The sequence below is a fragment of the Pleurodeles waltl genome, chromosome 5 (assembly GCF_031143425.1).
Source record: "Pleurodeles waltl isolate 20211129_DDA chromosome 5, aPleWal1.hap1.20221129, whole genome shotgun sequence".
In the NCBI taxonomy this organism is placed as follows: domain Eukaryota; kingdom Metazoa; phylum Chordata; class Amphibia; order Caudata; family Salamandridae; genus Pleurodeles; species Pleurodeles waltl.
The window spans coordinates 1,747,127,407-1,747,139,331 of NC_090444.1; the positions used below are offsets into that span (position 1 = coordinate 1,747,127,407).

The 11,925-nt window shown below is 44.6% G+C and overlaps 1 long non-coding RNA gene across 2 annotated transcripts in view; it reads right to left on the minus strand.

Moving 5' to 3' along the window:
• Positions 1-11,501, minus strand: part of LOC138297431 (uncharacterized) — a 118,415-nt gene extending 106,914 nt beyond the window's left edge. For both annotated transcript variants that reach the window (XR_011204099.1, XR_011204098.1), the window contains exon 1: positions 11,357-11,501. This is a non-coding gene — a long non-coding RNA (uncharacterized lncRNA). The remainder of the gene's footprint in view (positions 1-11,356) is intronic.
• Positions 11,502-11,925: the final 424 nt, after the last annotated feature.

Sequence of the window (11,925 nt, forward strand, 5' to 3'; positions counted from 1 at the left end):
CCCATACATGCATAACACAGATAGGGTTGTTTATTTCTATTAGAACACTGGAGTGTTGAGAGATCCATTGGAGACAGTGGAGTGGCTCAGGAACAATAATGGCTGGTGCAGACCTTCTGCTCCTACATTGCAAAATTGTTGTTTCTATTTCTCCCTTTTTTAATTTGAAACATTCTACCCTCAATGGATAGACTTTTCTACTAGCATCAGAGCTCTTCTGCCTAAGGCTGTACTAGCTGTTAAAGGCCCTCTCCTTTGTAATAGGCCTGCTTTTGTGGTGTGAGCCTGTAATTCAGGTTATTGGCTTTTAGCAATCTTTATAACCTTCAGTAGTGGGCTATAATGCTATATTACAGTTCAGTTGTGAGGTTATAATACCGATGTCAGTGACAGCTGACAATGTACAAGCAAGGTCACTGAGCACAAGTTGAGAGTATACATGGTTAGACTGTGTCTATTTACTTTTTCTACAGTGTAGATTCTGTCACACACCCCACAGAAATATGATAAACTTGCCCCAGTGTAATATTTAGACACTGGGACACATTCAGTAGCACCAGCACCTTGTCTGCTTTCCTTTATGAGCAGCAACGTGCAGATGGGAAAGGGGCCTATCAGATTCCAGCTGGGCCCATAGCAAAGGCCAAAGTTCATGGGCCACCAGGCTTCCTTTTGTTGGAGTATCCTGGCTTGGGAGCCATCGGGAGCCACACAGCTTATGACTTCACAGGTAAAGAGAGGCAGGCTCTTCACTTTGTTCAGTCCCTGTACATAAGACATATGCGTGCACTGTAAGAATACCAGATGTGCTAGTCTGTTCCAGTATTTACACAATTAACAATTTAAATACCACTATTTTGTTTTATTTTTTATAGCGATCTAGACCTACTCATCCAAATGCAGGGTGTCAAAGCACTTTAAATCACATGTGCATATTATACATTGACAATAAATCATATGTAAATAAGTCAATGTACAGGATGTGTTACGTATGATAGTGAGGGTTATAGGGTGTAGGAGCCACGTGTTGTTCATAGCTCACTGTGCTACATTAGAAGGATTGCAACATGCAAATAACAAACGGATCTGTGTGTAACCCACCTACTCTTTTACATAAAACAAAAGTCTTTCATCTATGTGTCACATGATGTGCTTTGCAGGAAGCATATTAACCTCTATGCTACTCTGATTTAAAACTGGGACTAGACAAAACACAGATCTCTATAGAAAATATGTTTACCTCCAGAGTTATCCTACCGTTATTATTGTTCCCTGAGAGTTACACACAAAGATGGACAAAATTGGTCAGGAGGGTTTGTGACTTGCAGTCACTGCAATGCAAAATATAGTGCCACACATGATGTAACCAGGCATATCTGTGAGGAGGGGTGTGTAGCTTTCTCTCATGGCCCACCTCACACACATCAAAACTGTGGTGCAGGAGGTCAAAGGAGCTCCTACACCAGGAAGGGTGGAGAGATCCTTTCATGTTCGAGAGGGTGGGGGGATACGTACTCCCTACAACGAAAGCAATAAACCTAAGAAGTATCCCTCTTCTAGAAGTGGCAGCTCTAATGAAGAGGGAAAAATTAAGAAGCTACGCCTAGACACTACCTCACTCAGTGGTGGAAAAAGAGAAAAAAGCTTTTTTTTTAATAAATAACCCTCACCGACTCTAGCCTTGGCATGCTTCATCATCGGGTTCACCATGATTCCTAAAGGTCAGGGTGGGCTCGACCACGTTCCAGGGAACACTTTGAATATTATTGTTTTGGTTTTGTTTTGCTGCTAGATGAAATTCCTCATCCGACCCCAAGGTGTCCCTTTATTGACGGGGAAAGATTCAAAACTACCTTTAGGAGTCAGGGTGAACCCTACTACAGTGGGTGAGGGTTATTTATTTTAAAAAAGGTATTTTCCCCTTTTCCCACCACTGAGTGAGGTCCTGTCTAGGCGTAGCTTATTAATGTTTCGCTCTCATTAGAGCTCCCAAGTCTAAAAGAGGGATACTTAGGTTTATTGTCCCCCTCTCACACACACACAAACTGCAGTCCCTCGACTCTCCCTCCCCCCTCACCGCCTGTGGCCTAAAGGTGACTGGATATGCCCTCATGACCCTGCCTCTCCTTTGCATCACTGAGGGCCATATTTATACTCCGTTTGCGCCGAAATTGCGTCGGTTTTTTTGACGCAATTTCGACGCAAAACTAACGCCAACTAACGCCATATTTATACTATGGCGTTAGAGGCGAATAGCGCCAAAGTTCCCGGAATGTGCGTCATTTTTTAGCGTGAACCCCTTCCTTGCGTTAATGATATGCAAGGGAGGCGTTCCCGTCTAAAAAATGACTCCCAGGCCTTTACGTGGTATTTATACTCCCGGGCAAAAGAGACGCCCGGGAGTTGGCGTGGCAAAAAACGGCGCATTTGCGCCACTTTTTAACGCCTGCTCAGGGCAGGCGTTAAGGGGCCTGTGGGCTCAAAATGAGCCCACAGGTGCCCTCCCATGCCCCCAGGGACCCCCCCTGCCACCCTTGCCCACCCCAGGAGGACCCCCAAGGATGGAGGGACCCACCCCAGGGACATTCAGGTAAGTTCAGGTAAGTATAATTTTTTATTTTTTATATTTTATTTTGGTGGCATAGGGGGGCCTTATTTGTGCCCCCCTACATGCCACTATGCCCAATGACCATGCCCAGGGGACAGAAGTCCCCTGGGCATGGCCATTGGGCAAGGGGGCATGACTCCTATCTTTACAATGATAGGAGTCATGTTGATGGGGGATGGGCGTCGTTAAAAAATGGCGCAAGTCGGGTTAAGACGATTTTTTCGACGTAACCTGACTTGCCCCATTTTAAGACTCCCATGCGCCATTTTCCCCCTACGCCGGCGCTGTCTGGTCTACGTGGTTTTTTCCCACGCAAACCAGGCAGCGCCGGTCTGATTGCGCCGTCTAACGCCATTCCATAAATACGGCGCCCGCATGGCGCTTCAGAATGGCGTTAGACGGCGCAAAACTTTTTGACGCTAAACTGCGTTAGCGCAGTTTAGCGTCAAAAAGTATAAATATGGGCCTGAATATCCAGCCATAGTGCAACTTGAAAGTAGCTGTGTAACCCACACACAGTCCAGTTCCCCGGCTGCCTACATGCAGCAATTAAATAATTATGTGGCCCCAATCTGTGTCACCATTAAACATAATATTTAAGTAGCCTTCCAAAAACGTTTTAGGTTGCACGAGAAGGAGATTGATGATCTACCTCTCCCTTCTACTTTCGCCTTCCGGGCATCCTTGGAGTGAGTATGTTTTGTTTGCACCATTAGACAGTGACTGCGGCAGGTAGGTGTTGCCTCCACAGACCGGCTCCTGACCCTCTGGCCCATTAATGGGAACTGAGATGTTTGTAAGCACAGCCCGGAAGGCCTGCCTGACTGCACCACAGAGATCTGCATGATAACTCGGGATAGGATGCTGCTCTTCCGGTCTGGGCTGCAAGACGACATTGTGCACACAAGCAGGATGGAAACATTTAATTAGAACTTGCCTGGCGATCCAGGAAGTGGATGTGGCTAATAGCAACCAAGTGAACGACCACAAGTATGCATATTTCGTCATTTCGGTAGGTAGGCTTTTTTCTGGCGCGAGAAATGCTGACGCGGTGGAATCCAATTAAAACCCATGCCTATTCTTTTGAATAAAAATTGTGTTTTTCAGGAAACCCTAATATGACCACAGAAAGCTATACTCTTGAATGGTACCTGAAAAACAAGTAAAAAATGTGCTTGGGATTTTCATATGTGTGTTGAACTGGTAGAAAAGTCAGGATAATGGGGCCTATTCACAAAGAAGATCTCCTGTATTCCTCTTATTTTTGTAGTTTTTATAGAGCACGAACACGACCCGAAGGTATTGGAGAGCTTTACATGAGTATCAGTTACTTTACACAAGGGCACATTCATTTTTTTATTTGGCATGCACTGGGAGGTTAAGTGATTTGCCCAGAATCACATGATGTTCAGCCCAGCCGAGACTCGAATCTGGGGCCATATGGAGCAAAGGTTTTTACCCATTCTGTGTCTATGGAAAAAAGTGTTCGTACATATGGCCCCTGGTTCCTCAGCTCCTACTCGGCAATTTTGGCAGTTACCCCATACCCTCTGGATTACATTATAGTTACCTACTCTTGTGTGGGTTTGTGATCTGATATTAGAATATTCAGGTAATATTCATGTGCAATTATTGCAAATAGAAAGTATGTGTCCTTTTTGCACTTATTCTAATAGGGAATTAGACATTTCAGGGCAGATTCACGAAGATACCTAAATGGGATATCCTATAGTACCACTGACCATACTCATAAATGCTCATGTGAATCGGCCCCATGGTTTGTAATAATATTACACAGGAACAGGCCTTTAGTCATATACATTTGGATGAAATTTACAAGTTTTCAGTGACAAGCATACTACCTCTGACAGTACGCAGTGTGAATACCCCAAAGACAGAAAAGGTATTTTAATGACCAGTGATATTTGCATGCGGGGATATTTTATTCAGTATAATCCAAATAGAAGCAACCTGTTGATTCACACATAACTAGATTTCTACATATGCCGAGTTTACAGTGGGCTTAGGGATCCTGTTAACTGAATTTGGTAGAACTAAAGGAATGTGTCCATTTCTCATGCAAGGTTTGTATATTTTGATCCGTAGATATCCTTAGAGGGCATTCCATGGAGTGGGGACATAAGTTGAGAAGGTTTTCTAGAGCATGTTGGATGTAAGTGTCCTCTGAAAGTGTAGGATGAAGGCTTTGGTTTGTAAAAAGAAGATGGTACTCCAATGGATTACCAGCTAAGTGAATGTTTATTGAAGCCCTGGCGATATGCAGAGACCACCAGTACCCCTCTCTCCAAGTGCCACCCTCGGAATCCCTGCACCCCTAATTCCACACAATCATTCTACATTCCAGCATGCACTGCAATCCCAGCAGCTGGCTTCAGTGTGACTCTGGCCATCAGAAGTTTTATATTTAAAGGTATGAATGCTGTTCTTTGCAGGACGCACAGTGTTTTCAACTTCACCAGTAGGACATTCAGCAGCCTTTCAAGGTGTACCACTGATACTAAGCAGGTTGGCACACTCCACCAGAAAGTCAAATACAAAATACTCAAACTGGTGTTTAAATGAATCTATGGGTCAGCGTCCCTGTACTTCCAAAAGATTTTCTCGCAACTTGTGCTTTCCCGCACCCTAAAACACCATGTATAAGTCCTAGGATACAGATCTTTCAACCACTTAGGTGCTTTTCTCGGAGTGATATCTCTTGTCAACTCAGCAACAACACTTGCAATCCCTGAAATGAAACACTGCACCATGGCCAACTTCCCAAGCTAAGAATTATCCAAAGTCGTGGAAGTCTGAGCAAAAGCGCGCTCAATTACAAAAGATCCCGACTGACCACAGGTGCCCGCTCTTTGTCAGTAAGGCGCATACAGGATGTAAAGCTTCTGTCTGCAGATGGTCATGCTCTACCTGAAATGTCTATGTCTGACCATCGCTTACCACTAATCATGTATCAGTGCCTCATACTTGGAGTGCAGTAAACCACACACTGACAATGGCTTCTTGTTCCACCACTGTACTATCAGGTGCTTTTGTTAGAAGCGGCTCACCATCCAAGCTCAATATTTAAAAATTGCAATCAGGCTTTTCAATGAGATCCACAGGTTTATTGGTGGTCGGTGAGGGTCGCGCAGACGTAGCTTTACGTTTAGGGTCCAACGGTGAGCTGGGCTAGAACTGTTTGAACCTCCTGAAGTGGCTGAGGGGTATTTTGGTGATCCTCTGACTGGTGCATTGACTTTCAAAACTTTTGGGGCCAACTCCCAAAAGCATTTATGAGTATGAGAAATAGTACTAACAGAAGTACTCTTTTACATACTCTTACTGCCTTTGTGAACAGGTCCAGAAACGTACATCTCCCCATTAATAAAAGGGCAAAAAGACACAGTCCTTTCAATTGTGCTGTTTATGAATATCCCCTGAATGTTCCTATCTCATTCCCATTCTAAATGTTTTGGAGCCAATTCACAAAGGAATTTTGGAAGTACCAAGGAGAGTTCTACAGGAGTGCTGTCTCAGGTACCCATTAATGCCTTTGTGAAGGGTCTCCTTTGTCTAGCACTGCTGGAGGGTTGTCTTAGCATCAGTGCTTTAAATGGGCCGGTACTGTCTGGTACTGAGTACCGGCACTTATTTATTTTGAGAGGGCAGAGTATCTGCACTTCTCAAGAAAAACGCAACACTTTTAATTGGAGAATACCTGCACTTCCCGGAAACAGGCAGATACTCTTGTACAGAGTACCAGCACTTCTATTTTTCCATTTCAAGCACTGCTTAGCATGTAACTCTGTATGAGAGGGGTTTAGCTTAAAAAATAAGTGAGTGGTTTGATGGAAAACACACCCCTGATGGTTTGGTTGGTCTTCATCTGTCCAAAAAGAAAAATTATTAATGAGGTGTTTTGACTTATCTCAGCCACTAATTTGAATATGGTTGGCCTCCATATACTTTGTGAAAGTGAGCAAAAAATGATGGAGGGGAATGCATCCCAGAGGTACACGTGGCTGAGATTATTTCAAGCATTCCACCCATCACTTTTTTGTTTCTCTCAAAGAGAAGCCCAAGTGTGACGCGTATTCCCAAAAGTGGATCCCACAGCTCACTGCACCACGGGACCCAACCTGCTTAGTGATGATAAGGCCCATTTAGGCCAAAACATGTCTGCTGTTGCTTTTGTTCTGGTTTATAGAGCACATAGCGGGTCAGATATATCAGCCTCTGTTGGGGTAGGGTCAAGTCTGAAGAGTATTTCGTTGAGGCCCGGCTGCTGTGGCTCAGACAGCTAAGCAATGATGCACAGGAATGCAGCCAGAGTAATCACCATTGACACAAATTAATTCAAGCATCCAACCTGTGGCTTTTTGTTGTCCTACCTTTGTGTCTGAGATCCTGCCTGGCAGGATCACTGTGACACAGCGGCCATGTTTAACAATACAACAATACAACATAGCAAAAGCAAGATAACCAACTAGCAGCAAAAAGCCGGCAGTAAGTGCACACAAAAGTGTGATGAAACTTGCTGCTGTATTGTCACAGCACCCCACACCCCCGTTTTCGTAATGCTAATACCATATTGCGGTATTACGGTGAAAATGTTCATCCCTCTAAATAAGGACCTCCTTCGCTACTCAACTCATTGAAGTCGATAAATCAAAAGTGGGGTCTTTGTGGCCCCGATGGAGTTAAGCCTCTGTCCTGAATCTGCCCCCCTGCAGCAGGCGCAAATAGCTGAAGTAGGCGCTATAAACGCCTTACCTTTGAGCAGACACAATGAAGTACTGAGATAGAGGCAAACTGTGATAATACATATGTGCATTTGTTCCGCTCCTATATCACTTTCCTATAATGGTAAAATGCACAACTGTCTCTCACCTTCAATTAATATATTTTCCCTGGAAATTACAGACTAGGTAGACTCCTCTGTGAAACGCAGCTGAAGCACATTTTGGAGTGTATCACAATTTCGAATAATTGGACAAGTAATGGACGTCAGCCGAATAAAGAGGCTATGTGTTTTTATTCTAAATCTGCAAATTTGCGAAACACCCCTTAAAAGCATGAAAATCAAAAATACATATAACTATGGGCCCTGTTAATGCTCGTTGAAAACGAAAAATGTGCCTTGTGACAATGGCAAGAATGCCTTGATATACTGCAAAAACGAATCAATATATTTTGATCCTTCAAAAAGAATTATAGTTTCAAAAGAGAAGAAAGATATTGGATTCCCCAAATAAGCCACGGGCAAAGCGCCCTTAAGTTGCAACGTAGTAGCGACAAAAACGCTGTTTTTTGTAAATGTTCAGAGTGATTTGCAAATCATTTAAAAAATCATTTGGCCAACTTCCCACAAGGTTCCGTAAACCTTTTTTTTACCTTTTATTTTGAGCAGTACAGCAGCGATTACAGTACAGCCAATGTAAAATCAGTATCGACCTACAATTCCATATCAATTTATAGCACTATGCAGATTTCACATCTAGAATTCTGCGTTTGATGGACGGACGTGACTCGTGCTGGTTCACAGCAGAAGCCGAGCAGTCTGTCTAGGGCGGCTTTGCCGTGAGCTGTGTGCAGTCAGCAGTCTCATGCTCACATGTTGATCTCCAGTCCTGACATTCATCGTCCAAACTTCGTTCGGCTGCTTACTAATAACATCTGTGATTTGTCTGCAGCGCTACGATCCCGCTCCCGTAGCAGAACGCGCTATATCCAGTGCTTAATTTCTGCTTGTTGATTCCGGTGAGGAACACCCGCACTTATTTTTGAGGGCCGGCACTTCTTTTTCTGCTTCAAGCATTTACTGCGAGCAAAAGACTCGTATGGAAAGACGGAGGAAGAGAAAAACGAAAAAGCACCACTAAGGGAGAAAGCAGCAAGAGTGAGCTGAAGGGCCAGGGAGTGGCTGTAAATGGATTAAAGAGGCCCGAGATGGCTTCAGAATTACGCTGCCTTAGTATTCTGTGCTCGCACATTTAATTGTAGCAGACACTTGTTTCGGAGGAGGGCTTTCGGCACCGTCACGTTTTTATTTACAAATTAAGCACTGGCTATATCCAAATTGCTATCATTATTCTTGGGAAATCATTGGGCCAGGTCACCTATCAGAAGACAAAATGTTGAACGCTATACAAAAGTTAAATATTTGATATCGTCACTCCACAATGGGTATACGGGCACTTTTTCCAGTAAAAAATACATTTTCGGCTGCAGGGTATAGTCATACGCTGACAATAGAACAAAGGGAAGTTTACGATTGCCTTCGCGTTTCTATCACCGGACGGGGGCTTTTAGCTTTGGAATAATATGTCATCTCGCTACAAAACTGGCCGATTCGTATTTTGTCGATTTAAACGGATGAGAGGTTAAGTGCAGCTAACAATGTTCTTTGCACAGAGAAGTTTTAGCAACTGCTAACTAAACCACCCGGGCTTACCCGCCACACAGATGGACGTGTCTGTGGTTTTATCAAAAACCATTAAATGTAATGCATGGCTACGTATGTGCGTTATTCACACACATCGTAGCAATTTACTGCACAAGGTGAGCGGACGCTAAGGCAGCCAAACAACATTTGCGTCTACTGTGCTCCCCCTGGTGGTCATCAGTGCAAGTTTTTTTTGGTACAAAAAAACCACGTTTAATTTGTAATAAACCCGGTCTTTGAACGGGCTTCATGTCACTACTTGTATTTCGATCAGAAAGCCCTATTTGCTGTTTGTAACATGTAACATGTAACATGTAACGTGAAATTATGTTCCTTTTATTTTTAATATTTAGTTTATCAACAATTGTAAATGCATGAATACATTTTGACATTTAGTACAGTAAGTATATGAGGCATATGAGTATTATTGCTAAATAAACATACTTGGGATCGCCCATAATTCAGCAATTTAAAGTCAACAAAATCTTATAAAGAAGGTCCAGTTATGGAAAGGAGGCGTTAGGTTTCGGAATACCGCCAGATACCCGCAAAAGAGACCTCAGTCTTTCTGATGGTGCACCTTCGAGGGGTTTACTCCGTCCCCCACCCCCTCAAGCCCTTCTCTTCTCCCCACATAAAATGGAACTCTAAAAGTCTGAGCCACCCTCGGTCATATCACAGTGTCCGGGTCAACACTTCTCATCCAGAGAGAGCGCTGCTCGGCGAACGTGAACAGAGCGTCCGCTGAGAAGCAACTCTCGTTTCCGGGTTTGAAAGAAACCCCCACAAGGGCCTACTATGTAAGAGAGCCACTTAGTATTGCTCGCTTTTTTACGGCTGCACACTCGCTAATTGTGAGAAACAGGAAAATAACTTCGGGGCATCATAACTCGCAATATGGCGGATAACTGCAAAGCCTCTCCCTGCAGCGCTTTGAAACCGGTATGAACACTACATCAAATGTAATAACAATAAAAACAATAATAATAATAGATACTTTTATTAGTTGTAGTGTGAGTGTTCGTATTATGAAGTTTGTTTTTGTTGATAATGGCTCTGTCGTTCACGTCACATCTGAGAGAATAAACGAGTCTCATGTCATAAAATTGTTTTCAATTGTACACTAATTGAATCAGCCTTTTATTCACAGAAAAACGAGTTACAATTATCGCGAATTTGGAGAAACCATATTGGTGCGTCTGGCCTTATAATTGCACCTGAGTGGCACCTGTCCTGTACATGTACATGTGAGCCTGCGTGTGTCACCCCACCTCACAGCTTAAAGTCTGATCTCTTATGTTTGGCATAGAGTGTGCGGTCGGTTGTGCGCCCAAGATCACAAACCGTCGCAAGGAGTGGAGCTGGGACTAAGCCGTCACCCATCATAATCGAAAAACACACAACAACATTGTGCCACTTACAGTTAAGGTCGAAATGGGGCTGGCACCTTTCGAAGGACATTTTCGGGGGCATTTGGGGGCACGTGAGAATTGTAAGTGATCTGCCAGACAGAACACACAACAGTATTTTGGGGATGTAATTACACATTCTGTTGAAGAGTACAGGCAGAGCACTATTTTTTTAATCAAACTTAATTGACAAGAATAATACATTTCTCCCCAAAAAATAGGAACAGTCCATCAAATGACGAGACAGGTGGCACCGACCCGAGCACAGAGCTCTGCGAGTAAAGTACCGATAATTGTTTGTTTAAGCATTCTAGGACAACCCCACGTATTCCTATCGTATATCACAAAGCTGAATGTATGGTTTAAATACAAACTTTCACCACCATGTATGTATTTATTTGTAAATAAAAGCTATTACATCCGGTTTGGTGTTTTTCTACATATTCGCAATAGAAATGTCATTGTGATGGAACAGACTTCAGCACCAACACGAAGCCCATCAACAAGGTGTTGTCCACTTCTGATGACCCCCAAGGTGCTATAAATCACTGCCAGCGAAAAACGAAAGTATCTGTGTTCTATGTGTGTGAGTGGGGTGTAAGGGTGTTGGTTGGTGGAGCTGGGGGGGGGGGATAACCGGGTGGATTTAAATTTTGACATACCAAGTTTATTAAAAATAAAATCCTGAAACGCGAACGGGGGCAGAAATCTACATGCAAACGAAGCTGGGCACCTTTTATCAGGGACGGGCGGTGCGGGGTTAAGGGGCGCCCACCGACACCCACAGCCGCTCTCATTGCGGGGATGTTTTTGTTTCCACAGCTCGGAGTCCCACCTGCACCCCTGAGTCGAGCATTGCTCTGCGGTTTAGTAAGCTGTGCGCTACCGCCATACCTGTCCTCTCCGCACACCCTTCCCACCCTGTGGCGCCCCACAAACGGCACCACAGTCGCCGAGCCGCGGCTTCCCCAGCACTCTGAGGAGCGGAGAGAGGGGACGCCCCGCTCGGAGCCTCCTGCGCTCTCGCCCCGTTCCTTTCTGCGCTAAAGACGTCTAAACAAAAAAACACAGGGCAACTAGAGCGTGTCTGTTTTATCTTTCATTAATGTGCGCCCACTGCTTTGAAACCGGATTCGTCACGCGTTCCTCCGGCGTTTCCTGGCAGTGCGTGGTCTGTGGGCCGCACCTGCCCTCCCATTGTTTCCAGAGCAGGGCCCCACTGGCCGCTTCTAGGCGCTCCCCCGGTCACCGCAGCCTTCCCTCGGAGCTCCAAAGAGGCCCCTGGAAAGCAGCGCCCGTGGTGTAGCTCTCTGGGTTCAGCGCCTGCTGCAGACACTTCCCGACGCCCGCTTGGTTCTTTCATGCGTCACTGAGGTCCGTAACATGTCTGACAACCAGCTGGTTACAGGCGAACACCGTGTATTAAACTTCGTGCTTCCCTGAAGGACATGAAAAGGCTGGTC